At 36.3% G+C, this 27969-nt stretch overlaps 16 non-coding genes across 16 annotated transcripts; all 16 read right to left on the bottom strand.

The window, feature by feature from the left end:
• Positions 1-562: 562 nt before the first annotated feature.
• TRNAR-UCU (transfer RNA arginine (anticodon UCU)) lies at positions 563-652 on the bottom strand. The gene is given in 2 exon segments: positions 563-598; positions 616-652. It is a non-coding gene; the product is annotated as a tRNA-Arg (tRNA).
• Positions 653-1329: 677 nt separating this feature from the next.
• Positions 1330-1419, bottom strand: TRNAR-UCU (transfer RNA arginine (anticodon UCU)). Its single transcript is given in 2 exon segments — positions 1330-1365; positions 1383-1419. It is a non-coding gene; the product is annotated as a tRNA-Arg (tRNA).
• Positions 1420-5161: 3742 nt separating this feature from the next.
• TRNAR-UCU (transfer RNA arginine (anticodon UCU)) lies at positions 5162-5251 on the bottom strand. Its single transcript is given in 2 exon segments — positions 5162-5197; positions 5215-5251. It is a non-coding gene; the product is annotated as a tRNA-Arg (tRNA).
• A 677-nt stretch (positions 5252-5928) lies between these two features.
• TRNAR-UCU (transfer RNA arginine (anticodon UCU)) lies at positions 5929-6018 on the bottom strand. The gene is given in 2 exon segments: positions 5929-5964; positions 5982-6018. It is a non-coding gene; the product is annotated as a tRNA-Arg (tRNA).
• A 2976-nt stretch (positions 6019-8994) lies between these two features.
• On the bottom strand, positions 8995-9084 carry TRNAR-UCU (transfer RNA arginine (anticodon UCU)). The gene is given in 2 exon segments: positions 8995-9030; positions 9048-9084. It is a non-coding gene; the product is annotated as a tRNA-Arg (tRNA).
• A 673-nt stretch (positions 9085-9757) lies between these two features.
• TRNAR-UCU (transfer RNA arginine (anticodon UCU)) lies at positions 9758-9847 on the bottom strand. Its single transcript is given in 2 exon segments — positions 9758-9793; positions 9811-9847. It is a non-coding gene; the product is annotated as a tRNA-Arg (tRNA).
• A 678-nt stretch (positions 9848-10525) lies between these two features.
• TRNAR-UCU (transfer RNA arginine (anticodon UCU)) lies at positions 10526-10615 on the bottom strand. Its single transcript is given in 2 exon segments — positions 10526-10561; positions 10579-10615. It is a non-coding gene; the product is annotated as a tRNA-Arg (tRNA).
• Positions 10616-12826: 2211 nt separating this feature from the next.
• Positions 12827-12916, bottom strand: TRNAR-UCU (transfer RNA arginine (anticodon UCU)). Its single transcript is given in 2 exon segments — positions 12827-12862; positions 12880-12916. It is a non-coding gene; the product is annotated as a tRNA-Arg (tRNA).
• Positions 12917-14360: 1444 nt separating this feature from the next.
• On the bottom strand, positions 14361-14450 carry TRNAR-UCU (transfer RNA arginine (anticodon UCU)). The gene is given in 2 exon segments: positions 14361-14396; positions 14414-14450. It is a non-coding gene; the product is annotated as a tRNA-Arg (tRNA).
• Positions 14451-15126: 676 nt separating this feature from the next.
• On the bottom strand, positions 15127-15216 carry TRNAR-UCU (transfer RNA arginine (anticodon UCU)). The gene is given in 2 exon segments: positions 15127-15162; positions 15180-15216. It is a non-coding gene; the product is annotated as a tRNA-Arg (tRNA).
• A 2976-nt stretch (positions 15217-18192) lies between these two features.
• On the bottom strand, positions 18193-18282 carry TRNAR-UCU (transfer RNA arginine (anticodon UCU)). The gene is given in 2 exon segments: positions 18193-18228; positions 18246-18282. It is a non-coding gene; the product is annotated as a tRNA-Arg (tRNA).
• Positions 18283-18959: 677 nt separating this feature from the next.
• TRNAR-UCU (transfer RNA arginine (anticodon UCU)) lies at positions 18960-19049 on the bottom strand. Its single transcript is given in 2 exon segments — positions 18960-18995; positions 19013-19049. It is a non-coding gene; the product is annotated as a tRNA-Arg (tRNA).
• A 3744-nt stretch (positions 19050-22793) lies between these two features.
• On the bottom strand, positions 22794-22883 carry TRNAR-UCU (transfer RNA arginine (anticodon UCU)). Its single transcript is given in 2 exon segments — positions 22794-22829; positions 22847-22883. It is a non-coding gene; the product is annotated as a tRNA-Arg (tRNA).
• A 2210-nt stretch (positions 22884-25093) lies between these two features.
• TRNAR-UCU (transfer RNA arginine (anticodon UCU)) lies at positions 25094-25183 on the bottom strand. Its single transcript is given in 2 exon segments — positions 25094-25129; positions 25147-25183. It is a non-coding gene; the product is annotated as a tRNA-Arg (tRNA).
• A 1444-nt stretch (positions 25184-26627) lies between these two features.
• On the bottom strand, positions 26628-26717 carry TRNAR-UCU (transfer RNA arginine (anticodon UCU)). Its single transcript is given in 2 exon segments — positions 26628-26663; positions 26681-26717. It is a non-coding gene; the product is annotated as a tRNA-Arg (tRNA).
• Positions 26718-27393: 676 nt separating this feature from the next.
• Positions 27394-27483, bottom strand: TRNAR-UCU (transfer RNA arginine (anticodon UCU)). Its single transcript is given in 2 exon segments — positions 27394-27429; positions 27447-27483. It is a non-coding gene; the product is annotated as a tRNA-Arg (tRNA).
• Positions 27484-27969: the final 486 nt, after the last annotated feature.

Raw genomic sequence — 27969 nt, 5'->3', positions numbered from 1 at the left:
AACATTAAATGTCTGTAGCAAGAATCACAGTTCGGGGTGAAACCTTGAACTGCACCTTTGTTCGCTTGGGGAGAAATTCAGAGAATAGGGTATTACAGTATTTTCTTTCCAAGTGAATTGGTTTGGACAACAATTCCATACCTTAATAAAAAAAGAACTGGATAAAAAGTGCAGACATACAATTGGTTAACAATACAAAAACACAAAGAGAATATACCATAAATAGCTTTGAAAGAAGATTTTACTTTATATGTCGCTAGAAACAAATGTCTGAGTGTAGGGTGTCGTGTTTTTGGTCTATCTCATTTACAGCTATTATAAAGACAATGTTTCTGAAGGAAGGATACATTAGGAAAGTGCCAAGTTTGTGGCAGTAATGTTGTATTGCTTATGAGCAATATATTCCTGTTGCAATGGAAGGCAGACTGCTTTCGATTCAGTTGCATGCTGTATTAGATACATAGGTTCAACTTGGGTCAAATACTAAGATTAAAGCATCGGCCAAAAATAAACATTCCTCACATGCATAATGTTCCTTGTTAGAATAAGAAAGTAAAAAATTCGACTCTGGTGGGATTCGAACCCACAACCTTTAAATGACTTTGCCAATTCACTTAGAAGTCCAATGCGCTATCCATTGCGCCACAGAGCCAGATAAAAATCCACTTTCGTACAGTAAGGGATGATCGAAGTTTTGTCAATCCAGTGTTTACTTCACATCATATTGTCAAGCCTTCTGGGATACATGAAAGAATGATTGTTTTCTGAAACATAAAATGTCTGTAGCAAGAATCACAGTTCGGGGTGAAACCTTGAACTGCACCTTTGTTTGCTTGGGGAGAAATTCAGAGAATAGGGTATTACAGTATTTTCTTGCCAAGTGAATTGGTTTGGACAACAATTCCATACCTTAATAAAAAAGAACTGGATAAAAAGTGCAGACATACAATTGGTTAACAATACAAAAACACAAAGAGAATATACCATAAATAGCTTTGAAAGAAGATTTTACTTTATATGTCGCTAGAAACAAATGTCTGAGTGTAGGGTGTCGTGTTTTTGGTCTATCTCATTTACAGCTGTTATAAAGACCATGTTTCTGAAGGAAGGATACATTAGGAAAGTGCCAAGTTTCTGGCAGTAATGTTTTATTGCTTATCAGCAATATGTTCCTGTTGCAATGGAAGGCGGACTGCTTTTGATTCAGTTGCATGCTGTATTAGATACATAGGTTCAACTTGGGTCAAATACTAAGATTAAAGCATCGGCCAAAAATAAACATTCCTCACATGCATAATGTTCCTTGTTTGAATTAGAAAGTAAAAAATGCGACTCTGGTGGGATTCGAACCCACAACCTTTGAAGGACTTTGCCAATGTACTTAGAAGTCCAACACGCTATCCATTGCGCCACAGAGCCAGATGAAAATCCACTTGCGTACAGTAAGGGATGATCGAAGTTTTGTCAATCCAGTGTTTACTTCACATCACATTATCAAGCCTTCTGGGATACATGAAAGAATGATTGTTTTCTGAAACATAAAATGTCTGTAGCAAGAATCACACTTCTGTGTGAAACCTTGAACTGCACCTTTGTTCGCTTGGGGAGAAATTCAGAGAATAGGGTATTACAGTATTTTCTTGCCAAGTGAATAGGTTTGGACAACAATTCCATACCTTAATAAAAAAGAACTGGATAAAAAGTGCAGACATACAATTGGTTAACAATACAAAACACAAAGAGAATATACCATAAATAGCTTTGAAAGAAGATTTTACTTTATATGTCGCTAGAAACAAATGTCTGAGTGTAGGGTGTCGTGTTTTTGGTCTATCTCATTTACAGCTATTATAAAGACAATGTTTCTGAAGGAAGGCTACATTAGGAAAGTGCCAAGTTTCTGGCAGTAATGTTGTATTGCTTATGAGCAATATGTTCCTGTTGCAATGGAAGGCAGACTGCTTTTGATTCAGTTGCATTCTGTATTAGATACATAGGTTCAACTTGGGTCAAATACTAAGATTAAAGCATCGGCCAAAAATAAACATTCCTCACATGCATAATGTTCCTTGTTTGAATAAGAAAGTAAAAAATTCAACGCTGGTGGGATTCGAACCCACAACCTTTGAATGACTTTGCCAATTCACTTAGAAGTCCAACGCGCTATCCATTGTGCCACAGAGCCCGATGATAATCAACTTGCGTACATTAAGGGATGATCGAAGTTTTGTCAATCCAGTGTTTACTTCACATCATATTATCAAGCCTTCTGTGATACAAGAAAGAATAATTGTTTTCTGAAACATAAAATGTCTGTAGAAGAATCACACTTCTGGGTGAAACCTTGAACTACACCTTTGTTCCTTTAGGGATGAATTCGGAGAATAGGGTATTACTGTATTTTCTTGCAAACTGAATACGTTTGGACAACAATTCCATACCTTAATAAAAAAGAACTGGATAAAAAGTGCAGACATACAATTGGTTAACAATACAAAAACACAAAGAGAATATACCATAAATAGCTTTGAAAGAAGATTTTACTTTATATGTCGCTAGAAACAAATGTCTGAGTGTAGGGTGTCGTGTTTTTGGTCTATCTCATTTACAGCTGTTATAAAGACCATGTTTCTGAAGGAAGGATACATTAGGAAAGTGCCAAGTTTCTGGCAGTAATGTTTTATTGCTTATCAGCAATATGTTCCTGTTGCAATGGAAGGCGGACTGCTTTTGATTCAGTTGCATGCTGTATTAGATACATAGGTTCAACTTGGGTCAAATACTAAGATTAAAGCATTGGCCAAAAATAAACATTCCTCACATGCATAATGTTGCTTGTTTGAATAAGAAAGTAAAAAATGATACTCTGGTGGGATTCTAACCCACAACCTTTGAATGACTTTGCCAATTTTTTTAGAAGTCCAATGCGCTAACCATTGCGCCACAGAACCAGATGAAAATCCGCTTGCGTACAGTAAGGGATGATCGAAGTTTTGTCAATCCAGTGTTTACTTCACATCACATTATCAAGCCTTCTGGGATACATGAAAGAATGATTGTTTTCTGAAACATAAAATGTCTGTAGCTAGAATCACACTTCTGTGTGAAACCTTGAACTGCACCTTTGTTCGCTTGGGGAGAAATTCAGAGAATAGGGTATTACAGTATTTTCTTGCCAAGTGAATAGGTTTGGACAACAATTCCATACCTTAATAGAAAAGAACTGGATAAAAAGTGCAGCCATACAATTGGTTAACAATACAAAAACACAAAGAGAATATACCATAAATAGCTTTGAAAGAAGATTTTACTTTATATGTCGCTAGAAACATATGTCTGAGTGTAGGGTGTCGTGTTTTTGGTCTATCTCATTTACAGCTATTATAAAAACAATGTTTCTGAAGGAAGGATACATTAGGAAAGTGCAAAGTTTCTGGCAGTGATGTTGTATTGCTTATGAGCAATATGTTCCTGTTGCAATGGAAGGCAGACTGCTTTTGATTCAGTTGCATGCTGTATTAGATACATAGGTTCAACTTGGGTCAAATACTAAGATTAAAGCATCGGCCAAAAATAGACATTCCTCACATGCATAATGTTCCTTGTTTGAATAAGAAAGTAAAAAATGCGACTCTTGTGGGATTCAAACCCACAACCTTTGAATGACTTTGCAAATTCACGTAGAAGTCCAACGCGCACCCATTGCTCCACAGAGCCAGATAAAAATCCATTTGCGTACAGTAAGGGATGATCGAAGTTTTGTCAATCCAGTGTTTACTTCACATCACATTATCAAGCCTTCTGGGATACATGAAAGAATGATTGTTTTCTGAAGCATAAAATGTCTGTAGCAAGAATCACACTTCTTTGTGAAACCTTGAACTGCACCTTTGTTCGCTTGGGGAGAAATTCAGAGAATAGGGTATTACAGTATTTTCTTGCCAAGTGAATTGGTTTGGACAACAATTCCATACCTTAATAAAAAAGAACTGGATAAAAAGTGCAGACATACAATTGGTTAACAATACAAAAACACAAAGAGACTATACCATAAATAGCTTTGAAAGAAGATTTTACTTTATATGTCGCTATAAACAAATGTCTGAGTGTAGGGTGTCGTGTTTTTGGTCTATCTCATTTACAGCTGTTATAAAGACCATGTTTCTGAAGGCAGGATACATTAGGAAAGTGCCAAGTTTCTGGCAGTAAAGTTTTATTGCTTATCAGCAATATGTTCCTGTTGCAATGGAAGGCAGACTGCTTTTGATTCAGTTGCATGCTGTATTAGATACATAGGTTCAACTTGGGTCAAATACTAAGATTAAAGCATCGGCCAAAAATAAACATTCCTCACATGCATAATGTTGCTTGTTTGAATAAGAAAGTAAAAAATGCTACTCTGGTGGGATTCGAACCCACAACCTTTGAATGACTTTGCCAATTTATTTAGAAGTCCAACGCACTATCCATTGCGCCACAGAGCCAGATGAAAATCCACTTGCGTACAGTAAGGGATGATCAAAGTTTTGTCAATCCAGTGTTTACTTCACATCACATTATCAAGCCTTCTGGGATACATGAAAGAATGATTGTTTTCTGAAACATAAAATGTCTGTAGCTAGAATCACACTTCTGTGTGAAACCTTGAACTGCACCTTTGTTCGCTTGGGGAGAAATTCAGAGAATAGGGTATTACAGTATTTTCTTGCCAAGTGAATAGGTTTGGACAACAATTCCATACCTTAATAAAAAAGAACTGGATAAAAAGTGCAGACATACAATTGGTTAACAATACAAAAACACAAAGAGAATATACCATAAATAGCTTTGAAAGAAGATTTTACTTTATATGTCGCTAGAAACAAATGTCTGAGTGTAGGGTGTCGTGTTTTTGGTCTATCTCATTTACAGCTGTTATAAAGACCATGTTTCTGAAGGAAGGATACATTAGGAAAGTGCCAGGTTTCTGGCAGTAATGTTTTATTGCTTATCAGCAATATGTTCCTGTTGCAATGGAAGGCGGACTGCTTTTGATTCAGTTGCATGCTGTATTAGATACATAGGTTCAACTTGGGTCAAATACTAAGATTAAAGCATCGGCCAAAAATAGACATTCCTCACATGCACAATGTTCCTTGTTTGAATAAGAAAGTAAAAAATGCGACTCTGGTGGGATTCAAACCCACAACCTTTGAATGACTTTGCAAATTCACTTAGAAGTCCAACGCGCTATCCATTGCGCCACAGAGCCAGATAAAAATCCACTTGCGTACAGTAAGGGATGATCGAAGTTTTGTCAATCCAGTGTTTACTTCACATCACATTATCAAGCCTTCTGGGATACATGAAAGAATGATTGTTTTCTGAAACATAAAATGTCTGTAGCAAGAATCACACTTCTTTGTGAAACCTTGAACTGCACCTTTGTTCGCTTGGGGAGAAATTCAGAGAATAGGGTATTACAGTATTTTCTTGCCAAGTGAATTGGTTTGGACAACAATTCCATACCTTAATAAAAAAGAACTGGATAAAAAGTGCAGACATACAATTGGTTAACAATACAAAAACACAAAGAGAATATACCATAAATAGCTTTGAAAGAAGATTTTACTTTATATGTCGCTAGAAACAAATGTCTGAGTGTAGGGTGTCGTGTTTTTGGTCTATCTCATTTACAGCTATTATAAAGACAATGTTTCTGAAGGAAGGATACATTAGGAAAGTGCCAAGTTTCTGGCAGTGATGTTGTATTGCTTATGAGCAATATGTTCCTGTTGCAATGGAAGGCAGACTGCTTTCGATTCAGTTGCATGCTGTATTAGATACATAGGTTCAACTTGGGTCAAATACTAAGATTAAAGCATCGGCCAAAAATAAACATTCCTCACATGCATAATGTTCCTTGTTTGAATAAGAAAGTAAAAAATTCGACTCTGGTGGGATTCGAACCCACAACCTTTGAATGACTTTGCCAATTCACTTAGAAGTCCAATGCGCTATCCATTGCGCCACAGAGCCAGATAAAAATCCACTTTCGTACAGTAAGGGATGATCGAAGTTTTGTCAATCCAGTGTTTACTTCACATCATATTGTCAAGCCTTCTGGGATACATGAAAGAATGATTGTTTTCTGAAACATAAAATGTCTGTAGCAAGAATCACAGTTCGGGGTGAAACCTTGAACTGCACCTTTGTTCGCTTGGGGAGAAATTCAGAGAATAGGGTATTACAGTATTTTCTTGCCAAGTGAATTGGTTTGGACAACAATTCCATACCTTAATAAAAAAGAACTGGATAAAAAGTGCAGACATACAATTGTTAACAATACAAAAACACAAAGAGAATATACCATAAATAGCTTTGAAAGAAGATTTTACTTTATATGTCGCTAGAAACAAATGTCTGAGTGTAGGGTGTCGTGTTTTTGGTCTATCTCATTTACAGCTATTATAAAGACAATGTTTCTGAAGGAAGGATACATTAGAAAAGTGCCAAGTTTCTGGCAGTGATGTTGTATTGCTTATGAGCAATATGTTCCTGTTGCAATGGAAGGCAGACTGCTTTTGATTCAGTTGCATGCTGTATTAGATACATAGGTTCAACTTGGGTCAAATACTAAGATTAAAGCATCGGCCAAAAATAAACATTCCTCACATGCATAATGTTCCTTGTTTGAATAAGAAAGTAAAAAATGCTACTCTGGTGGGATTCGAACCCACAACCTTTGAATGACTTTGCAAATTCACTTAGAAGTCCAACGCGCTATCCATTGTGCCACAGAGCCAGATGGAAAACCACTTGCGTACAGTAAGGGATGATCGAAGTTTTGTCAATCCAGTGTTTACTTCACATCACATTATCAAGCCTTCTGGGATACATGAAAGAATGATTGTTTTCTGAAACATAAAATGTCTGTAGCAAGAATCACACTTCTGTGTGAAACCTTGAACTGCACCTTTGTTCGCTTGGGGAGAAATTCAGAGAATAGGGTATTACAGTATTTTCTTGCCAAGTGAATAGGTTTGGACAACAATCCCATACCTTAATAAAAAAGAACTGGATAAAAAGTGCAGGCATACAATTGGTTAACAATACAAAAACACAAAGAGAATATACCATTAATAGCTTTGAAAGAAGATTTTACTTTATATGTCGCTAGAAACAAATGTCTGAGTGTAGGGTGTCGTGTTTTTGGTCTATCTCATTTACAGCTGTTATAAAGACCATGTTTCTGAAGGAAGGATACATTAGGAAAGTGCCAAGTTTCTGGCAGTAATGTTGTATTGCTTATGAGCAATATGTTCCTGTTGCAATGGAAGGCGGACTGCTTTTGATTCAATTGCATGCTCTATTAGATACATAGGTTCAACTTGGGTCAAATACTAAGATTAAAGCATCGGCCAAAAATAAACATTCCTCACATGCATAATGTTGCTTGTTTGAATAAGAAAGTAAAAAATGCTACTCTGGTGGGATTCGAACCCACAACCTTTGAATGACTTTGCAAATTCACTTAGAAGTCCAATGCACTATCCATTGCGCCACAGAGCCAGATGAAAATCAACTTGCGTACAGTAAGGGATGATCGAATTTTTGTCAATCCAGTGTTTACTTCACATCATATTATCAAGCCTTCTGGGATACAAGAAAGAATGATTGACTTCTGAAACATAAAATGTCTGTAGCAAGAATCACACTTCTGTGTGAAACCTTGAACTGCACCTTTGTTCGCTTGGGGAGAAATTCAGAGAATAGGGTATTACAGTATTTTCTTGCCAAGTGAATAGGTTTGGACAACAATTCCATACCTTAATAAAAAAAAACTGGATAAAAAGTGCAGACATACAATTGGTTAACAATACAAAACACAAAGAGAATATACCATAAATAGCTTTGAAAGAAGATTTTACTTTATATGTCGCTATAAACAAATGTCTGAGTGTAGGGTGTCGTGTTTTTGGTCTATCTCATTTACAGCTATTATAAAGACAATGTTTCTGAAGGAAGGATACATTAGGAAAGTGCCAAGTTTCTGGCAGTAATGTTGTATTGCTTATGAGCAATATGTTCCTGTTGCAATGGAAGGCGGACTGCTTTTGATTCAATTGCATGCTGTATTAGATACATAGGTTCAACTTGGGTCAAATACTAAGATTAAAGCATCGGCCAAAAATAAACATTCCTCACATGCATAATGTTGCTTGTTTGAATAAGAAAGTAAAAAATGCTACTCTGGTGGGATTCGAACCCACAACCTTTGAATGACTTTGCAAATTCACTTAGAAGTCCAATGCACTATCCATTGCGCCACAGACCCAGATGAAAATCAACTTGCGTACAGTAAGGGATGATCGAAGTTTTGTCAATCCAGTGTTTACTTCACATCATATTATCAAGCCTTCTGGGATACAAGAAAGAATGATTGACTTCTGAAACATAAAATGTCTGTAGCAAGAATCACACTTCTGTGTGAAACCTTGAACTGCACCTTTGTTCGCTTGGGGAGAAATTCAGAGAATAGGGTATTACAGTATTTTCTTGCCAAGTGAATAGGTTTGGACAACAATTCCATACCTTAATAAAAAAGAACTGGATAAAAAGTGCAGACATACAATTGGTTAACAATACAAAAACACAAAGAGAATATACCATAAATAGCATTAAAAGAAGATTTTACTTTATATGTCGCTAGAAACAAATGTCTGAGTGTAGGGTGTCGTGTTTTTGGTCTATCTCATTTACAGCTATTATAAAGACAATGTTTCTGAAGGAAGGATACATTAGGAAAGTGCCAAGTTTCTGGCAGTAATGTTTTATTGCTTATGAGCAATATGTTCCTGTTGCAATGGAAGGCAGACTGCTTTTGATTCAGTTGCATGCTGTATTAGATACATATGTTCAACTTGGGTCAAATACTAAGATTAAAGCATCGGCCAAAAATAAACATTCCTCACATGCATAATGTTCCTTGTTCGAATAAGAAAGTAAAAAATGCGACTCTGGTGGGATTCAAACCCACAACCTTTGAATGACTTTGCCAAATCACTTAGAAGTCCAACGCGCTATCCATTGCGCCACAGAGCCAGATGAAAATCCACTTGCCTACAGTAAGGGATGATCGAAGTTTTGTCAATCCAGTGTTTACTTCACATCATATTATCAAGCCTTCTGGGATACATGAAAGAATGATTGTTTTATGAAACATTAAATGTCTGTAGCAAGAATCACAGTTCGGGGTGAAACCTTGAACTGCACCTTTGTTCGCTTGGGGAGAAATTCAGAGAATAGGGTATTACAGTATTTTCTTTCCAAGTGAATTGGTTTGGACAACAATTTCATACCTTAATAAAAAAGAACTGGATAAAAAGTGCCGACATACAATTGGTTAACAATACAAAAACACAAAGAGAATATACCATAAATAGCTTTGAAAGAAGATTTTACTTTATATGTCGCTAGAAACAAATGTCTGAGTGTAGGGTGTCGTGTTTTTGGTCTATCTCCTTTACAGCTATTATAAAGACAATGTTTCTGAAGGAAGGATACATTAGAAAAGTGCCAAGTTTCTGGCAGTGATGATTGCTTATGAGCAATATGTTCCTGTTGCAATGGAAGGCAGACTGCTTTTGATTCAGTTGCATGCTGTATTAGATACATAGGTTCAACTTGGGTCAAATACTAAGATTAAAGCATCGGCCAAAAATAAACATTCCTCACATGCATAATGTTCCTTGTTTGAATTAGAAAGTAAAAAATGCGACTCTGGTGGGATTCGAACCCACAACCTTTGAAGGACTTTGCCAATGTACTTAGAAGTCCAACACGCTATCCATTGCGCCACAGAGCCAGATGAAAATCCACTTGCGTACAGTAAGGGATGATCGAAGTTTTGTCAATCCAGTGTTTACTTCACATCACATTATCAAGCCTTCTGGGATACATGAAAGAATGATTGTTTTCTGAAACATAAAATGTCTGTAGCAAGAATCACAGTTCGGGGTGAAACCTTGAACTGCACCTTTGTTTGCTTGGGGAGAAATTCAGAGAATAGGGTATTACAGTATTTTCTTGCCAAGTGAATTGGTTTGGACAACAATTCCATACCTTAATAAAAAAGAACTGGATAAAAAGTGCAGACATACAATTGGTTAACAATACAAAAACACAAAGAGAATATACCATAAATAGCTTTGAAAGAAGATTTTACTTTATATGTCGCTAGAAACAAATGTCTGAGTGTAGGGTGTCGTGTTTTTGGTCTATCTCATTTACAGCTGTTATAAAGACCATGTTTCTGAAGGAAGGATACATTAGGAAAGTGCCAAGTTTCTGGCAGTAATGTTTTATTGCTTATCAGCAATATGTTCCTGTTGCAATGGAAGGCGGACTGCTTTTAGATTCAGTTGCATGCTGTATTAGATACATAGGTTCAACTTGGGTCAAATACTAAGATTAAAGCATCGGCCAAAAATAAACATTCCTCACATGCATAATGTTCCTTGTTTGAATTAGAAAGTAAAAAATGCGACTCTGGTGGGATTCGAACCCACAACCTTTGAAGGACTTTGCCAATGTACTTAGAAGTCCAACACGCTATCCATTGCGCCACAGAGCCAGATGAAAATCCACTTGCGTACAGTAAGGGATGATCGAAGTTTTGTCAATCCAGTGTTTACTTCACATCACATTATCAAGCCTTCTGGGATACATGAAAGAATGATTGTTTTCTGAAACATAAAATGTCTGTAGCAAGAATCACACTTCTGTGTGAAACCTTGAACTGCACCTTTGTTCGCTTGGGGAGAAATTCAGAGAATAGGGTATTACAGTATTTTCTTGCCAAGTGAATAGGTTTGGACAACAATTCCATACCTTAATAAAAAAGAACTGGATAAAAAGTGCAGACATACAATTGGTTAACAATACAAAAACACAAAGAGAATATACCATAAATAGCTTTGAAAGAAGATTTTACTTTATATGTCGCTAGAAACAAATGTCTGAGTGTAGGGTGTCGTGTTTTTGGTCTATCTCATTTACAGCTATTATAAAGACAATGTTTCTGAAGGAAGGCTACATTAGGAAAGTGCCAAGTTTCTGGCAGTAATGTTGTATTGCTTATGAGCAATATGTTCCTGTTGCAATGGAAGGCAGACTGCTTTTGATTCAGTTGCATTCTGTATTAGATACATAGGTTCAACTTGGGTCAAATACTAAGATTAAAGCATCGGCCAAAAATAAACATTCCTCACATGCATAATGTTCCTTGTTTGAATAAGAAAGTAAAAAATTCAACGCTGGTGGGATTCGAACCCACAACCTTTGAATGACTTTGCCAATTCACTTAGAAGTCCAACGCGCTATCCATTGTGCCACAGAGCCCGATGATAATCAACTTGCGTACATTAAGGGATGATCGAAGTTTTGTCAATCCAGTGTTTACTTCACATCATATTATCAAGCCTTCTGGGATACAAGAAAGAATAATTGTTTTCTGAAACATAAAATGTCTGTAGAAGAATCACACTTCTGGGTGAAACCTTGAACTACACCTTTGTTCCTTTAGGGATAAATTCGGAGAATAGGGTATTACTGTATTTTCTTGCAAACTGAATACGTTTGGACAACAATTCCATACCTTAATAAAAAAGAACTGGATAAAAAGTGCAGCCATACAATTTCTTTAACAATACAAAAACACAAAGAGAATATACCATAAATAGCTTTGAAAGAATATTTTACTTTATATGTCGCTAGAAACAAATGTCTGAGTGTAGGGTGTTGTGTTTTTGGTCTATCTCATTTACAGCTATTATAAAGACAATGTTTCTGAAGGAAGGATACATTAGGAAAGTGCAAAGTTTCTGGCAGTGATGTTGTATTGCTTATGAGCAATATGTTCCTGTTGCAATGGAAGGCAGACTGCTTTTGATTCAGTTGCATGCTGTATTAGATACATAGGTTCAACTTGGGTCAAATACTAAGATTAAAGCATCGGCCAAAAATAGACATTCCTCACATGCATAATGTTCCTTGTTTGAATAAGAAAGTAAAAAATGCGACTCAGGTGGGATTCAAACCCACAACCTTTGAATGACTTTGCAAATTCACTTAGAAGTCCAACGAGCTATCCATTGCGCCACAGAGCCAGATAAAAAACCACTTGCGTACAGTAAGGGATGACCGAAGTTTTGTCAATCCAGTGTTTACTTCACATCACATTATCAAGCCTTCTGGGATACATGAAAGAATGATTGTTTTCTGAAACATAAAATGTCTGTAGCAAGAATCACACTTCTTTGTGAAACCTTGAACTGCACCTTTGTTCGCTTGGGGAGAAATTCAGAGAATAGGGTATTACAGTATTTTCTTGCCAAGTGAATTGGTTTGGACCACAATTCCATACCTTAATAAAAAAGAACTGGATAAAAAGTGCAGACATACAATTGGTTAACAATACAAAAACACAAAGAGAATATACCATAAATAGCATTGAAAGAAGATTTTACTTTATATGTCGCTAGAAACAAATGTCTGAGTGTAGAGTGTCGTGTTTTTGGTCTATCTCATTTACAGCTATTATAAAGACAATGTTTCTGAAGGAAGGATACATTAGGAAAGTGCCAAGTTTCTGGCAGTAATGTTTTATTGCTTATGAGCAATATGTTCCTGTTGCAATGGAAGGCAGACTGCTTTTGATTCAGTTGCATGCTGTATTAGATACATAGGTTCAACTTGGGTCAAATACTAAGATTAAAGCATCGGCCAAAAATAAACATTCCTCACATGCATAATGTTCCTTGTTCGAATAAGAAAGTAAAAAATGCGACTCTGGTGGGATTCAAACCCACAACCTTTGAATGACTTTGCCAAATCACTTAGAAGTCCAACGCGCTATCCATTGCGCCACAGAGCCAGATGAAAATCCACTTGCCTACAGTAAGGGATGATCGAAGTTTTGTCAATCCAGTGTTTACTTCACATCATATTATCAAGCCTTCTGGGATACATGAAAGAATGATTGTTTTATGAAACATTAAATGTCTGTAGCAAGAATCACAGTTCGGGGTGAAACCTTGAACTGCACCTTTGTTCGCTTGGGGAGAAATTCAGAGAATAGGGTATTACAGTATTTTCTTTCCAAGTGAATTGGTTTGGACAACAATTCCATACCTTAATAAAAAAGAACTGGATAAAAAGTGCAGACATACAATTGGTTAACAATACAAAAACACAAAGAGAATATACCATAAATAGCTTTGAAAGAAGATTTTACTTTATATGTCGCTAGAAACAAATGTCTGAGTGTAGGGTGTCGTGTTTTTGGTCTATCTCATTTACAGCTATTATAAAGACAATGTTTCTGAAGGAAGGCTACATTAGGAAAGTGCCAAGTTTCTGGCAGTAATGTTGTATTGCTTATGAGCAATATGTTCCTGTTGCAATGGAAGGCAGACTGCTTTTGATTCAGTTGCATTCTGTATTAGATACATAGGTTCAACTTGGGTCAAATACTAAGATTAAAGCATCGGCCAAAAATAAACATTCCTCACATGCATAATGTTCCTTGTTTGAATAAGAAAGTAAAAAATTCAACGCTGGTGGGATTCGAACCCACAACCTTTGAATGACTTTGCCAATTCACTTAGAAGTCCAACGCGCTATCCATTGTGCCACAGAGCCCGATGATAATCAACTTGCGTACATTAAGGGATGATCGAAGTTTTGTCAATCCAGTGTTTACTTCACATCATATTATCAAGCCTTCTGGGATACAAGAAAGAATAATTGTTTTCTGAAACATAAAATGTCTGTAGAAGAATCACACTTCTGGGTGAAACCTTGAACTACACCTTTGTTCCTTTAGGGATAAATTCGGAGAATAGGGTATTACTGTATTTTCTTGCAAACTGAATACGTTTGGACAACAATTCCATACCTTAATAAAAAAGAACTGGATAAAAAGTGCAGCCATACAATTTCTTTAACAATACAAAAACACAAAGAGAATATACCATAAATAGCTTTGAAAGAATATTTTACTTTATATGTCGCTAGAAACAAATGTCTGAGTGTAGGGTGTTGTGTTTTTGGTCTATCTCATTTACAGCTATTATAAAGACAATGTTTCTGAAGGAAGGATACATTAGGAAAGTGCAAAGTTTCTGGCAGTGATGTTGTATTGCTTATGAGCAATATGTTCCTGTTGCAATGGAAGGCAGACTGCTTTTGATTCAGTTGCATGCTGTATTAGATACATAGGTTCAACTTGGGTCAAATACTAAGATTAAAGCATCGGCCAAAAATAGACATTCCTCACATGCATAATGTTCCTTGTTTCAATAAGAAAGTAAAAAATTCGACTCTGGTGGGATTCGAACCCACAACCTTTAAATGACTTTGCCAATTCACTTAGAAGTCCAATGCGCTATCCATTGCGCCACAGAGCCAGATAAAAATCCACTTTCGTACAGTAAGGGATGATCGAAGTTTTGTCAATCCAGTGTTTACTTCACATCATTTTGTCAAGCCTTCTGGGATACATGAAAGAATGATTGTTTTCTGAAACATAAAATGTCTGTAGCAAGAATCACAGTTCGGGGTGAAACCTTGAACTGCACCTTTGTTTGCTTGGGGAGAAATTCAGAGAATAGGGTATTACAGTATTTTCTTGCCAAGTGAATTGGTTTGGACAACAATTCCATACCTTAATAAAAAAGAACTGGATAAAAAGTGCAGACATACAATTGTTAACAATACAAAAACACAAAGAGAATATACCATAAATAGCTTTGAAAGAAGATTTTACTTTATATGTCGCTAGAAACAAATGTCTGAGTGTAGGGTGTCGTGTTTTTGGTCTATCTCATTTACAGCTATTATAAAGACAATGTTTCTGAAGGAAGGATACATTAGAAAAGTGCCAAGTTTCTGGCAGTGATGTTGTATTGCTTATGAGCAATATGTTCCTGTTGCAATGGAAGGCAGACTGCTTTTGATTCAGTTGCATGCTGTATTAGATACATAGGTTCAACTTGGGTCAAATACTAAGATTAAAGCATCGGCCAAAAATAAACATTCCTCACATGCATAATGTTCCTTGTTTGAATAAGAAAGTAAAAAATGCGACTCTGGTGGGATTCGAACCCACAACCTTTGAATGACTTTGCCAATTCACTTAGAAGTCCAACGCGCTATCCATTGCGCCACAGAGCCAGATGAAAATCCACTTGAGTACAGTAAGGGATGATCGAAGTTTTGTCAATCCAGTGTTTACTTCACATCATATTATCAAGCCTTCTGTGATACAAGAAAGAATAATTGTTTTCTGAAACATAAAATGTCTGTAGAAGAATCACACTTCTGGGTGAAACCTTGAACTACACCTTTGTTCCTTTAGGGATGAATTCGGAGAATAGGGTATTACTGTATTTTCTTGCAAACTGAATACGTTTGGACAACAATTCCATACCTTAATAAAAAAGAACTGGATAAAAAGTGCAGACATACAATTGGTTAACAATACAAAAACACAAAGAGAATATACCATAAATAGCTTTGAAAGAAGATTTTACTTTATATGTCGCTAGAAACAAATGTCTGAGTGTAGGGTGTCGTGTTTTTGGTCTATCTCATTTACAGCTGTTATAAAGACCATGTTTCTGAAGGAAGGATACATTAGGAAAGTGCCAAGTTTCTGGCAGTAATGTTTTATTGCTTATCAGCAATATGTTCCTGTTGCAATGGAAGGCGGACTGCTTTTGATTCAGTTGCATGCTGTATTAGATACATAGGTTCAACTTGGGTCAAATACTAAGATTAAAGCATTGGCCAAAAATAAACATTCCTCACATGCATAATGTTGCTTGTTTGAATAAGAAAGTAAAAAATGATACTCTGGTGGGATTCTAACCCACAACCTTTGAATGACTTTGCCAATTTATTTAGAAGTCCAACGCGCTAACCATTGCGCCACAGAACCAGATGAAAATCCGCTTGCGTACAGTAAGGGATGATCGAAGTTTTGTCAATCCAGTGTTTACTTCACATCACATTATCAAGCCTTTTGGGATACATGAAAGAATGATTGTTTTCTGAAACATAAAATGTCTGTAGCTAGAATCACACTTCTGTGTGAAACCTTGAACTGCACCTTTGTTCGCTTGGGGAGAAATTCAGAGAATAGGGTATTACAGTATTTTCTTGCCAAGTGAATAGGTTTGGACAACAATTCCATACCTTAATAGAAAAGAACTGGATAAAAAGTGCAGCCATACAATTGGTTAACAATACAAAAACACAAAGAGAATATACCATAAATAGCTTTGAAAGAAGATTTTACTTTATATGTCGCTAGAAACATATGTCTGAGTGTAGGGTGTCGTGTTTTTGGTCTATCTCATTTACAGCTATTATAAAAACAATGTTTCTGAAGGAAGGATACATTAGGAAAGTGCAAAGTTTCTGGCAGTGATGTTGTATTGCTTATGAGCAATATGTTCCTGTTGCAATGGAAGGCAGACGTCTTTTGATTCAGTTGCATGCTGTATTAGATACATAGGTTCAACTTGGGTCAAATACTAAGATTAAAGCATCGGCCAAAAATAGACATTCCTCACATGCATAATGTTCCTTGTTTGAATAAGAAAGTAAAAAATGCGACTCTGGTGGGATTCAAACCCACAACCTTTGAATGACTTTGCAAATTCACGTAGAAGTCCAACGCGCTACCCATTGCTCCACAGAGCCAGATAAAAATCCATTTGCGTACAGTAAGGGATGATCGAAGTTTTGTCAATCCAGTGTTTACTTCACATCACATTATCAAGCCTTCTGGGATACATGAAAGAATGATTGTTTTCTGAAGCATAAAATGTCTGTAGCAAGAATCACACTTCTTTGTGAAACCTTGAACTGCACCTTTGTTCGCTTGGGGAGAAATTCAGAGAATAGGGTATTACAGTATTTTCTTGCCAAGTGAATTGGTTTGGACAACAATTCCATACCTTAATAAAAAAGAACTGGATAAAAAGTGCAGACATACAATTGGTTAACAATACAAAAACACAAAGAGACTATACCATAAATAGCTTTGAAAGAAGATTTTACTTTATATGTCGCTATAAACAAATGTCTGAGTGTAGGGTGTCGTGTTTTTGGTCTATCTCATTTACAGCTGTTATAAAGACCATGTTTCTGAAGGAAGGATACATTAGGAAAGTGCCAAGTTTCTGGCAGTAAAGTTTTATTGCTTATCAGCAATATGTTCCTGTTGCAATGGAAGGCGGACTGCTTTTGATTCAGTTGCATGCTGTATTAGATACATAGGTTCAACTTGGGTCAAATACTAAGATTAAAGCATCGGCCAAAAATAAACATTCCTCACATGCATAATGTTGCTTGTTTGAATAAGAAAGTAAAAAATGCTACTCTGGTGGGATTCGAACCCACAACCTTTGAATGACTTTGCCAATTTATTTAGAAGTCCAACGCACTATCCATTGCGCCACAGAGCCAGATGAAAATCCACTTGCGTACAGTAAGGGATGATCAAAGTTTTGTCAATCCAGTGTTTACTTCACATCACATTATCAAGCCTTCTGGGATACATGAAAGAATGATTGTTTTCTGAAACATAAAATGTCTGTAGCTAGAATCACACTTCTGTGTGAAACCTTGAACTGCACCTTTGTTCGCTTGGGGAGAAATTCAGAGAATAGGGTATTACAGTATTTTCTTGCCAAGTGAATTGGTTTGGACAACAATTCCATACCTTAATAAAAAAGAACTGGATAAAAAGTGCAGCCATACAATTGGTTAACAATACAAAAACACAAAGAGAATATACCATAAATAGCTTTGAAAGAAGATTTTACTTTATATGTCGCTAGAAACAAATGTCTGAGTGTAGGGTGTCGTGTTTTGGTCTATCTCATTTACAGCTATTATAAAGACAATGTTTCTGAAGGAAGGATACATTAGGAAAGTGCAAGGTTTCTGGCAGTGGTGTTGTATTGCTCATGAGCAATATGTTCCTGTTGCAATGGAAGGCAGACTGCTTTTGATTCAGTTGCATGCTGTATTAGATACATAGGTTCAACTTGGGTCAAATACTAAGATTAAAGCATCGGCCAAAAATAGACATTCCTCACATGCATAATGTTCCTTGTTTGAATAAGAAAGTAAAAAATGCGACTCTGGTGGGATTCAAACCCACAACCTTTGAATGACTTTGCAAATTCACTTAGAAGTCCAACGCGCTACCCATTGCGCCACAGAGCCAGATAAAAATCCATTTGCGTACAGTAAGGGATGATCGAAGTTTTGTCAATCCAGTGTTTACTTCACATCACATTATCAAGCCTTCTGGGATACATGAAAGAATGATTGTTTTCTGAAGCATAAAATGTCTGTAGCAAGAATCACACTTCTTTGTGAAACCTTGAACTGCACCTTTGTTCGCTTGGGGAGAAATTCAGAGAATAGGGTATTACAGTATTTTCTTGCCAAGTGAATTGGTTTGGACAACAATTCCATACCTTAATAAAAAAGAACTGGATAAAAAGTGCAGACATACAATTGGTTAACAATACAAAAACACAAAGAGAATATACCATAAATAGCTTTGAAAGAAGATTTTACTTTATATGTCGCTATAAACAAATGTCTGAGTGTAGGGTGTCGTGTTTTTGGTCTATCTCATTTACAGCTGTTATAAAGACCATGTTTCTGAAGGAAGGATACATTAGGAAAGTGCCAAGTTTGTGGCAGTAATGTTGTATTGCTTATGAGCAATATATTCCTGTTGCAATGGAAGGCAGACTGCTTTCGATTCAGTTGCATGCTGTATTAGATACATAGGTTCAACTTGGGTCAAATACTAAGATTAAAGCATCGGCCAAAAATAAACATTCCTCACATGCATAATGTTCCTTGTTAGAATAAGAAAGTAAAAAATTCGACTCTGGTGGGATTCGAACCCACAACCTTTAAATGACTTTGCCAATTCACTTAGAAGTCCAATGCGCTATCCATTGCGCCACAGAGCCAGATAAAAATCCACTTTCGTACAGTAAGGGATGATCGAAGTTTTGTCAATCCAGTGTTTACTTCACATCATATTGTCAAGCCTTCTGGGATACATGAAAGAATGATTGTTTTCTGAAACATAAAATGTCTGTAGCAAGAATCACAGTTCGGGGTGAAACCTTGAACTGCACCTTTGTTTGCTTGGGGAGAAATTCAGAGAATAGGGTATTACAGTATTTTCTTGCCAAGTGAATTGGTTTGGACAACAATTCCATACCTTAATAAAAAAGAACTGGATAAAAAGTGCAGACATACAATTGGTTAACAATACAAAAACACAAAGAGAATATACCATAAATAGCTTTGAAAGAAGATTTTACTTTATATGTCGCTAGAAACAAATGTCTGAGTGTAGGGTGTCGTGTTTTTGGTCTATCTCATTTACAGCTGTTATAAAGACCATGTTTCTGAAGGAAGGATACATTAGGAAAGTGCCAAGTTTCTGGCAGTAATGTTTTATTGCTTATCAGCAATATGTTCCTGTTGCAATGGAAGGCGGACTGCTTTTGATTCAGTTGCATGCTGTATTAGATACATAGGTTCAACTTGGGTCAAATACTAAGATTAAAGCATCGGCCAAAAATAAACATTCCTCACATGCATAATGTTCCTTGTTTGAATTAGAAAGTAAAAAATGCGACTCTGGTGGGATTCGAACCCACAACCTTTGAAGGACTTTGCCAATGTACTTAGAAGTCCAACATGCTATCCATTGCGCCACAGAGCCAGATGAAAATCCACTTGCGTACAGTAAGGGATGATCGAAGTTTTGTCAATCCAGTGTTTACTTCACATCACATTATCAAGCCTTCTGGGATACATGAAAGAATGATTGTTTTCTGAAACATAAAATGTCTGTAGCAAGAATCACACTTCTGTGTGAAACCTTGAACTGCACCTTTGTTCGCTTGGGGAGAAATTCAGAGAATAGGGTATTACAGTATTTTCTTGCCAAGTGAATAGGTTTGGACAACAATTCCATACCTTAATAAAAAAGAACTGGATAAAAAGTGCAGACATACAATTGGTTAACAATACAAAAACACAAAGAGAATATACCATAAATAGCTTTGAAAGAAGATTTTACTTTATATGTCGCTAGAAACAAATGTCTGAGTGTAGGGTGTCGTGTTTTTGGTCTATCTCATTTACAGCTATTATAAAGACAATGTTTCTGAAGGAAGGCTACATTAGGAAAGTGCCAAGTTTCTGGCAGTAATGTTGTATTGCTTATGAGCAATATGTTCCTGTTGCAATGGAAGGCAGACTGCTTTTGATTCAGTTGGATTCTGTATTAGATACATAGGTTCAACTTGGGTCAAATACTAAGATTAAAGCATCGGCCAAAAATAAACATTCCTCACATGCATAATGTTCCTTGTTTGAATAAGAAAGTAAAAAATTCAACGCTGGTGGGATTCGAACCCACAACCTTTGAATGACTTTGCCAATTCACTTAGAAGTCCAACGCGCTATCCATTGTGCCACAGAGCCCGATGATAATCAACTTGCGTACATTAAGGGATGATCGAAGTTTTGTCAATCCAGTGTTTACTTCACATCATATTATCAAGCCTTCTGGGATACAAGAAAGAATAATTGTTTTCTGAAACATAAAATGTCTGTAGAAGAATCACACTTCTGGGTGAAACCTTGAACTACACCTTTGTTCCTTTAGGGATAAATTCGGAGAATAGGGTATTACTGTATTTTCTTGCAAACTGAATACGTTTGGACAACAATTCCATACCTTAATAAAAAAGAACTGGATAAAAAGTGCAGCCATACAATTTCTTTAACAATACAAAAACACAAAGAGAATATACCATAAATAGCTTTGAAAGAATATTTTACTTTATATGTCGCTAGAAACAAATGTCTGAGTGTAGGGTGTTGTGTTTTTGGTCTATCTCATTTACAGCTATTATAAAGACAATGTTTCTGAAGGAAGGATACATTAGGAAAGTGCAAAGTTTCTGGCAGTGATGTTGTATTGCTTATGAGCAATATGTTCCTGTTGCAATGGAAGGCAGACTGCTTTTGATTCAGTTGCATGCTGTATTAGATACATAGGTTCAACTTGGGTCAAATACTAAGATTAAAGCATCGGCCAAAAATAGACATTCCTCACATGCATAATGTTCCTTGTTTGAATAAGAAAGTAAAAAATGCGACTCAGGTGGGATTCAAACCCACAACCTTTGAATGACTTTGCAAATTCACTTAGAAGTCCAACGAGCTATCCATTGCGCCACAGAGCCAGATAAAAAACCACTTGCGCACAGTAAGGGATGATCGAAGTTTTGTCAATCCAGTGTTTACTTCACATCATATTATCAAGCCTTCTGGGATACATGAAAGAATGATTGTTTTATGAAACATTAAATGTCTGTAGCAAGAATCACAGTTCGGGGTGAAACCTTGAACTGCACCTTTGTTCGCTTGGGGAGAAATTCAGAGAATAGGGTATTACAGTATTTTCTTTCCAAGTGAATTGGTTTGGACAACAATTCCATACCTTAATAAAAAAGAACTGGATAAAAAGTGCAGACATACAATTGGTTAACAATACAAAAACACAAAGAGAATATACCATAAATAGCTTTGAAAGAAGATTTTACTTTATATGTCGCTAGAAACAAATGTCTGAGTGTAGGGTGTCGTGTTTTTGGTCTATCTCATTTACAGCTATTATAAAGACAATGTTTCTGAAGGAAGGATACATTAGGAAAGTGCCAAGTTTGTGGCAGTAATGTTGTATTGCTTATGAGCAATATATTCCTGTTGCAATGGAAGGCAGACTGCTTTCGATTCAGTTGCATGCTGTATTAGATACATAGGTTCAACTTGGGTCAAATACTAAGATTAAAGCATCGGCCAAAAATAAACATTCCTCACATGCATAATGTTCCTTGTTTGAATAAGAAAGTAAAAAATTCGACTCTGGTGGGATTCGACCCCACAACCTTTAAATGACTTTGCCAATTCACTTAGAAGTCCAATGCGCTATCCATTGCGCCACAGAGCCAGATAAAAATCCACTTTCGTACAGTAAGGGATGATCGAAGTTTTGTCAATCCAGTGTTTACTTCACATCATATTGTCAAGCCTTCTGGGATACATGAAAGAATGATTGTTTTCTGAAACATAAAATGTCTGTAGCAAGAATCACAGTTCGGGGTGAAACCTTGAACTGCACCTTTGTTTGCTTGGGGAGAAATTCAGAGAATAGGGTATTACAGTATTTTCTTGCCAAGTGAATTGGTTTGGACAACAATTCCATACCTTAATAAAAAAGAACTGGATAAAAAGTGCAGACATACAATTGTTAACAATACAAAAACACAAAGAGAATATACCATAAATAGCTTTGAAAGAAGATTTTACTTTATATGTCGCTAGAAACAAATGTCTGAGTGTAGGGTGTCGTGTTTTTGGTCTATCTCATTTACAGCTATTATAAAGACAATGTTTCTGAAGGAAGGATACATTAGAAAAGTGCCAAGTTTCTGGCAGTGATGTTGTATTGCTTATGAGCAATATGTTCCTGTTGCAATGGAAGGCAGACTGCTTTTGATTCAGTTGCATGCTGTATTAGATACATAGGTTCAACTTGGGTCAAATACTAAGATTAAAGCATCGGCCAAAAATAAACATTCCTCACATGCATAATGTTCCTTGTTTGAATAAGAAAGTAAAAAATGCGACTCTGGTGGGATTCAAACCCACAACCTTTGAATGACTTTGCCAATTCACTTAGAAGTCCAACGCGCTATCCATTGCGCCACAGAGCCAGATGAAAATCCACTTGAGTACAGTAAGGGATGATCAAAGTTTTGTCAATCCAGTGTTTACTTCACATCATATTATCAAGCCTTCTGTGATACAAGAAAGAATAATTGTTTTCTGAAACATAAAATGTCTGTAGAAGAATCACACTTCTGGGTGAAACCTTGAACTACACCTTTGTTCCTTTAGGGATGAATTCGGAGAATAGGGTATTACTGTATTTTCTTGCAAACTGAATACGTTTGGACAACAATTCCATACCTTAATAAAAAAGAACTGGATAAAAAGTGCAGACATACAATTGGTTAACAATACAAAAACACAAAGAGAATATACCATAAATAGCTTTGAAAGAAGATTTTACTTTATATGTCGCTAGAAACAAATGTCTGAGTGTAGGGTGTCGTGTTTTTGGTCTATCTCATTTACAGCTGTTATAAAGACCATGTTTCTGAAGGAAGGATACATTAGGAAAGTGCCAAGTTTCTGGCAGTAATGTTTTATTGTTTATCAGCAATATGTTCCTGTTGCAATGGAAGGCGGACTGCTTTTGATTCAGTTGCATGCTGTATTAGATACATAGGTTCAACTTGGGTCAAATACTAAGATTAAAGCATTGGCCAAAAATAAACATTCCTCACATGCATAATGTTGCTTGTTTGAATAAGAAAGTAAAAAATGATACTCTGGTGGGATTCTAACCCACAACCTTTGAATGACTTTGCCAATTTATTTAGAAGTCCAACGCGCTAACCATTGCGCCACAGAACCAGATGAAAATCCGCTTGCGTACAGTAAGGGATGATCGAAGTTTTGTCAATCCAGTGTTTACTTCACATCACATTATCAAGCCTTCTGGGATACATGAAAGAATGATTGTTTTCTGAAACATAAAATGTCTGTAGCTAGAATCACACTTCTGTGTGAAACCTTGAACTGCACCTTTGTTCGCTTGGGGAGAAATTCAGAGAATAGGGTATTACAGTATTTTCTTGCCAAGTGAATAGGTTTGGACAACAATTCCATACCTTAATAGAAAAGAACTGGATAAAAAGTGCAGCCATACAATTGGTTAACAATACAAAAACACAAAGAGAATATACCATAAATAGCTTTGAAAGAAGATTTTACTTTATATGTCGCTAGAAACATATGTCTGAGTGTAGGGTGTCGTGTTTTTGGTCTATCTCATTTACAGCTATTATAAAAACAATGTTTCTGAAGGAAGGATACATTAGGAAAGTGCAAAGTTTCTGGCAGTGATGTTGTATTGCTTATGAGCAATATGTTCCTGTTGCAATGGAAGGCAGACTGCTTTTGATTCAGTTGCATGCTGTATTAGATACATAGGTTCAACTTGGGTCAAATACTAAGATTAAAGCATCGGCCAAAAATAGACATTCCTCACATGCATAATGTTCCTTGTTTGAATAAGAAAGTAAAAAATGCGACTCAGGTGGGATTCAAACCCACAACCTTTGAATGACTTTGCAAATTCACTTAGAAGTCCAACGAGCTATCCATTGCGCCACAGAGCCAGATAAAAAACCACTTGCGTACAGTAAGGGATGACCGAAGTTTTGTCAATCCAGTGTTTACTTCACATCACATTATCAAGCCTTCTGGGATACATGAAAGAATGATTGTTTTCTGAAACATAAAATGTCTGTAGCAAGAATCACACTTCTTTGTGAAACCTTGAACTGCACCTTTGTTCGCTTGGGGAGAAATTCAGAGAATAGGGTATTACAGTATTTTCTTGCCAAGTGAATTGGTTTGGACAACAATTCCATACCTTAATAAAAAAGAACTGGATAAAAAGTGCAGACATACAATTGGTTAACAATACAAAAACACAAAGAGAATATACCATAAATAGCATTGAAAGAAGATTTTACTTTATATGTCGCTAGAAACAAATGTCTGAGTGTAGAGTGTCGTGTTTTTGGTCTATCTCATTTACAGCTATTATAAAGACAATGTTTCTGAAGGAAGGATACATTAGGAAAGTGCCAAGTTTCTGGCAGTAATGTTTTATTGCTTATGAGCAATATGTTCCTGTTGCAATGGAAGGCAGACTGCTTTTGATTCAGTTGCATGCTGTATTAGATACATAGGTTCAACTTGGGTCAAATACTAAGATTAAAGCATCGGCCAAAAATAAACATTCCTCACATGCATAATGTTCCTTGTTCGAATAAGAAAGTAAAAAATGCGACTCTGGTGGGATTCAAACCCACAACCTTTGAATGACTTTGCCAAATCACTTAGAAGTCCAACGCGCTATCCATTGCGCCACAGAGCCAGATGAAAATCCACTTGCCTACAGTAAGGGATGATCGAAGTTTTGTCAATCCAGTGTTTACTTCACATCATATTATCAAGCCTTCTGGGATACATGAAAGAATGATTGTTTTATGAAACATTAAATGTCTGTAGCAAGAATCACAGTTCGGGGTGAAACCTTGAACTGCACCTTTGTTCGCTTGGGGAGAAATTCAGAGAATAGGGTATTACAGTATTTTCTTTCCAAGTGAATTGGTTTGGACAACAATTCCATACCTTAATAAAAAAGAACTGGATAAAAAGTGCAGACATACAATTGGTTAACAATACAAAAACACAAAGAGAATATACCATAAATAGCTTTGAAAGAAGATTTTACTTTATATGTCGCTAGAAACAAATGTCTGAGTGTAGGGTGTCGTGTTTTTGGTCTATCTCATTTACAGCTATTATAAAGACAATGTTTCTGAAGGAAGGCTACATTAGGAAAGTGCCAAGTTTCTGGCAGTAATGTTGTATTGCTTATGAGCAATATGTTCCTGTTGCAATGGAAGGCAGACTGCTTTTGATTCAGTTGCATTCTGTATTAGATACATAGGTTCAACTTGGGTCAAATACTAAGATTAAAGCATCGGCCAAAAATAAACATTCCTCACATGCATAATGTTCCTTGTTTGAATAAGAAAGTAAAAAATTCAACGCTGGTGGGATTCGAACCCACAACCTTTGAATGACTTTGCCAATTCACTTAGAAGTCCAACGCGCTATCCATTGTGCCACAGAGCCCGATGATAATCAACTTGCGTACATTAAGGGATGATCGAAGTTTTGTCAATCCAGTGTTTACTTCACATCATATTATCAAGCCTTCTGGGATACAAGAAAGAATAATTGTTTTCTGAAACATAAAATGTCTGTAGAAGAATCACACTTCTGGGTGAAACCTTGAACTACACCTTTGTTCCTTTAGGGATAAATTCGGAGAATAGGGTATTACTGTATTTTCTTGCAAACTGAATACGTTTGGACAACAATTCCATACCTTAATAAAAAAGAACTGGATAAAAAGTGCAGCCATACAATTTCTTTAACAATACAAAAACACAAAGAGAATATACCATAAATAGCTTTGAAAGAATATTTTACTTTATATGTCGCTAGAAACAAATGTCTGAGTGTAGGGTGTTGTGTTTTTGGTCTATCTCATTTACAGCTATTATAAAGACAATGTTTCTGAAGGAAGGATACATTAGGAAAGTGCAAAGTTTCTGGCAGTGATGTTGTATTGCTTATGAGCAATATGTTCCTGTTGCAATGGAAGGCAGACTGCTTTTGATTCAGTTGCATGCTGTATTAGATACATAGGTTCAACTTGGGTCAAATACTAAGATTAAAGCATCGGCCAAAAATAGACATTCCTCACATGCATAATGTTCCTTGTTTGAATAAGAAAGTAAAAAATTCGACTCTGGTGGGATTCGAACCCACAACCTTTAAATGACTTTGCCAATTCACTTAGAAGTCCAATGCGCTATCCATTGCGCCACAGAGCCAGATAAAAATCCACTTTCGTACAGTAAGGGATGATCGAAGTTTTGTCAATCCAGTGTTTACTTCACATCATTTTGTCAAGCCTTCTGGGATACATGAAAGAATGATTGTTTTCTGAAACATAAAATGTCTGTAGCAAGAATCACAGTTCGGGGTGAAACCTTGAACTGCACCTTTGTTTGCTTGGGGAGAAATTCAGAGAATAGGGTATTACAGTATTTTCTTGCCAAGTGAATTGGTTTGGACAACAATTCCATACCTTAATAAAAAAGAACTGGATAAAAAGTGCAGACATACAATTGTTAACAATACAAAAACACAAAGAGAATATACCATAAATAGCTTTGAAAGAAGATTTTACTTTATATGTCGCTAGAAACAAATGTCTGAGTGTAGGGTGTCGTGTTTTTGGTCTATCTCATTTACAGCTATTATAAAGACAATGTTTCTGAAGGAAGGATACATTAGAAAAGTGCCAAGTTTCTGGCAGTGATGTTGTATTGCTTATGAGCAATATGTTCCTGTTGCAATGGAAGGCAGACTGCTTTTGATTCAGTTGCATGCTGTATTAGATACATAGGTTCAACTTGGGTCAAATACTAAGATTAAAGCATCGGCCAAAAATAAACATTCCTCACATGCATAATGTTCCTTGTTTGAATAAGAAAGTAAAAAATGCGACTCTGGTGGGATTCGAACCCACAACCTTTGAATGACTTTGCCAATTCACTTAGAAGTCCAACGCGCTATCCATTGCGCCACAGAGCCAGATGAAAATCCACTTGAGTACAGTAAGGGATGATCGAAGTTTTGTCAATCCAGTGTTTACTTCACATCATATTATCAAGCCTTCTGTGATACAAGAAAGAATAATTGTTTTCTGAAACATAAAATGTCTGTAGAAGAATCACACTTCTGGGTGAAACCTTGAACTACACCTTTGTTCCTTTAGGGATGAATTCGGAGAATAGGGTATTACTGTATTTTCTTGCAAACTGAATACGTTTGGACAACAATTCCATACCTTAATAAAAAAGAACTGGATAAAAAGTGCAGACATACAATTGGTTAACAATACAAAAACACAAAGAGAATATACCATAAATAGCTTTGAAAGAAGATTTTACTTTATATGTCGCTAGAAACAAATGTCTGAGTGTAGGGTGTCGTGTTTTTGGTCTATCTCATTTACAGCTGTTATAAAGACCATGTTTCTGAAGGAAGGATACATTAGGAAAGTGCCAAGTTTCTGGC

Source organism: Ambystoma mexicanum, assembly GCF_040938575.1.
Source record: "Ambystoma mexicanum isolate Mex_15411 chromosome 12 unlocalized genomic scaffold, UKY_AmexF1_1 Mex_chr12_unloc.1, whole genome shotgun sequence".
NCBI classification, from domain to species: Eukaryota; Metazoa; Chordata; class Amphibia; order Caudata; family Ambystomatidae; genus Ambystoma; species Ambystoma mexicanum.
Note: the sequence above shows the minus strand (reverse complement) of the source record. Positions and strands in the feature narration are given on the sequence as shown.